This window comes from Conger conger, chromosome 8 (assembly GCF_963514075.1).
Source record: "Conger conger chromosome 8, fConCon1.1, whole genome shotgun sequence".
Taxonomy (NCBI): Eukaryota; Metazoa; Chordata; class Actinopteri; order Anguilliformes; family Congridae; genus Conger; species Conger conger.
In genome coordinates this window covers 11,853,050-11,857,145 of record NC_083767.1, presented here as the reverse complement: position 1 = coordinate 11,857,145, position 4,096 = coordinate 11,853,050, and positions in this window count along the sequence as shown.

Below are 4,096 nucleotides of genomic sequence, written 5' to 3'. Positions count from 1 at the left end.
GCACGCACAATGGTGAGCACTATGGAGGCTGCCCATAAGCACTGGAGTGGATTGTGCTGGGCTTGGCTCTGTTGCTGCTGGTGTTAGACCCCACACAAACCAGCTTATCTCACAGCACAGCCACGCTGTCTCGCCAGAAAGGAAGACACCCGAGAATAGAAATGTGCAGTGCTCTGCTTTTTGCCTCGTTTTTCTTCTCAACTTCCTTGTTCCTCTTCCTTGTTCTGTCTTCTGTGCCTGGTAAGGGAGGACTCAGTGTGGTTGCCTGAGTCCGATTCCTTTACAAGTCTTCCTTTCTTCCACCATCCCACAGCTGCCTACAGCCTGGGCATTCATGGCCCCACGGCTCGATTTCTGAGCTGAAGCTCTGGTCTTTACATTTGAAACTGCAGACCCAGACAGGCAGCTTCTCTAGTTGCTCTCTCCCGAGGTCTACCTCCTGTTTACAGAGACTCACGTGGGCTAGGGAGGAGGGGTTTAAAGACAAACTCAGCACTCGTCCACTGATATATGGAGTCTACACCACAACACTTAAACCATAATGGTGTTTTAAAGGACTGTAACTTGTACATTCACTGCAGAAAGGATTGCAGTTGCCTTAACAAATACATTACCTTTTTCTCAAGTAGAAAATATTATCTTTTTTCAAGTTTTAGGTTACGGTTTGCTTTTTTATTTTTGCAGTGTTAAAAATCTCCCCATGGGGCCATTTAAATATGAATTCAAATAATGTTACATTTTCCTACAACCTCCATTTGTTTGTAAATGTTACAATAGTGTCTATTCTTTCTTTTCCACAGACTGCAGTTTATGAAATGATTTAGAAAAGAAAATGTACATGAATATGAAATTTAAATGCTTTACATTAATTCATTTGGTGAATTTATAGAATCATGAGACAGTCATAAATTCACGATTGAGATTCAAGACAACCCAACTTAATTGTTCTGCATAGATATCATGATATGCAAGATATTAATGGTTCCTTCATGATAACTTGGAAAGTAAGAACCTGTTACTGCTAATGCATTTATTTACATATCTAGACCAAACTATGGATATACTGTACATTAATCATGCAGCTTTTCAGATATTATTCCTACAGCCCAGGATTAATGCATTTAGCACGCAATTATTATTATTATTTTTTTATGTGGTCTGAATCTCACCACTCCTATATTGAAGTAACAGGTGGTTCTTGTCTGAAAATAATCTGTTTTTGGCACTAGTCCAGTTTTCAAGGAGTGACACACAACCCCCCTGGCTTTTCACCGGCCCCTGACGACAGTGCTGACATTTGTTGACTCAATAGTATCAGGCTTGAGGCACAAAATGAGATTTGTTTTTACACGGCGGGGGAGGGGCGCAGAAGGCAGAATAATCACTTCCCTCAGATATCTGTGTCTACATTGTGTCGCAAGTCAAAAACCTTACCATTCACATTCAGCACAAACAATCTTACCATTCACCACAAACATAACATATTCTAGCTTGGAGGGAGCATGCAAAATACCACATTTGTTCTTTAATGTTTCTTTCCTGGCTTTGCCAGTGTTACTTTGTAAAAACACTTTCCAGTCATATGTGTGTATTTAGCACATACATTGTTCCGTTTATTATTACTTTTAAAGTTATTTATAAACAGTATAAATAGCTCAAATATTTTGTTTTATTTTAGTGACCGTATCATATTAGGCTCAGGATTAGAGGTTTACTCTGACATAGGTATATCTTTTCACATCAACGCTAAACAGAAATGTTACAGAAACCTTTACATTGCATGGAACCAGGCTGGGTCTTTGTAACCATTGCAGTGCTAGCCATCAATAGGAAGTCAGCTGAACAGGAGACTGTGTACACACTGGTGCCTTATTTCTTTGAATAAGGTGGTAGCACTTAGACCCAGCATCAGGCAACAGGCCAACTTCGCCTGATTTACGATGTTTGAAATAGCACATGTGCACATTTTCATAACGGCACACTGTGCCAACAGCAACACTCAATACATGAAGGGGCAGGGTTTTTTTTTTTTCAGTTTAAATACTATGGAACAATGGTATGCCTGCCATATACTAGAGTCCAGTTTGAAACAGGTAGTGAGTGAGCTTTGGTGTCAGTTTTCGCTTTTATGAGTGTTCATGAAACAGAGGTTTTTGTAAACTTATCAATTTATCAACGGTACCCTTTGGTAACCTTTGAGCTTTTATTGAGCATATTGCATGCTCTGCAGTATGCATGAGGCCTGCATCATAGTCAGCATTTTTCTGATCACAAGACTACCCCGGCTTTGAACACCACCAACCAACGCCTGATGAAAAATGAGCAATACCACAAGCCAGCAAATACTGCCCAACATGCAACACCAACAAGACACAGCAAGAACATTACAATACTGCTGATGATGACATAACAGGCTATTCAGCATTGATTGTACAGTGAGATTCCAAGGAGCTTTAATTAGTGATAACTTGTTTGGACCAGTTGAAAAATATTGCTTTCCACAACAAAAACAATGAAAATGGGTGAGTGACTGTTAGCATGCGTATGTTGCTCCTCCCATTTCGGTTTCATGAAAACCTAATTCTCCCATCCCTGCCTTTGGGCCTACAAACTCGCCAGTCTATTCCATGCATTGATTTATCTCAACCAGGCACAAATATCTGCTGTGATTTTTCTGTTAGATGTCAGAGCAATCAATAAATAACCCATGATGGAGGCTCACTGCTGCAGTCGAAGACTATGAAGGACTGGTTGCAATGCCACTTCCACATTTATAGTGCACTCTCCTGAGATCCCATATAGGTCAGGAGACATGCTTATGGTGCATAAAAATACATCTTTTCTGTATTTTGGATGTGTATAAGTGTGGTTCCTGATACAAAGCAATGACCCTTACTTGACCATATCTTCGGTCTTTGCACCGTACGTTTTTAACCATTATTTCTATAATGACCCCTGCCCAAATGAGTTTTATGCTACTTCCTCAATGCCTTCTTGTTTAGGATACAATCAGCTGAGGTGACATTCTTTTGGCAGATGTGAAGCACACATAGTATTCTGTTGTGTGGAAAGTAAACAGTAGTTTGGAATTTGACCCATTTCATTGATGACAGGTGCTACAGGTATTGTAGAGAGGCAAAACAGAGAGCTCATATACTGTCAATGGCATAAGGCTGACAAGCATGCCTAAAGTATGCAAAATATAAAAAGGTATTTGAACCTGCTAATGAACACGATGATGCAGCGGAAAGCATGCGTAGAATTGTTGTTCCATCAAAGCACATTTCATACATTCCTTCCATGTCTGAAGCACTTTCTTCATTTCACAGTCAGTTTCTAAACCTCGGGCAGTCTGACTGCGCTCAGTGACTGTGTTAAGCAATGTAACTATACATTCTCTGTAACAGTAGCCCAGTACTGAATTCTCTGGCTCCATGACCAGATAAAATCCAAATTATGGAATGACACAAAATGTTTTATGTTCCATCATTCAATATTATTAAACACAGTGATGACTTCCTTCCTTTTCCAATACACATTTATTTAATTGTGAATGCGATAAAAATTGCAAGATTGCACATACACTCCCTCTTCTTCTTCTTCTTCTTCTTCTTCTTCTTCTTCTGTCTTTCTCTGTCTCTCTCCTGTTCTGCACACTGATACACATATTGCCACCACTCGGATTCCATATTGAGCTCACCTGGGCAAGTAACATTTATCCACATCATGTCTGCTATGATGTCATGGACGTTGTGGGTATGCAGAAATAAGTTCTGGTTTTCCATAGATAAGGTGCAGGTTCATATGCTATGAGCTCATCGCCATTTGCATCTGCTCTGAACTGAAGTAGCAGCTCCCGTAGCACAGTCATACATAGCACTTGTACTGACATCCTGAAACCGCAACAACATATAAAGAACACTGCAGAGCAAGCAATGGCACATCAGACACTAAGTCCACACTAAGACACTAAGTCCCTAAGACACTTAACCCCCAAATGCTCCTGACGAGCTGGTCGGCGCCTTGCATGGCAGCTAATCGCCGTCGGTGTGTGAGTGTGTGTATGAATGGGTGAATGGAGAAGCATCAATTGTAC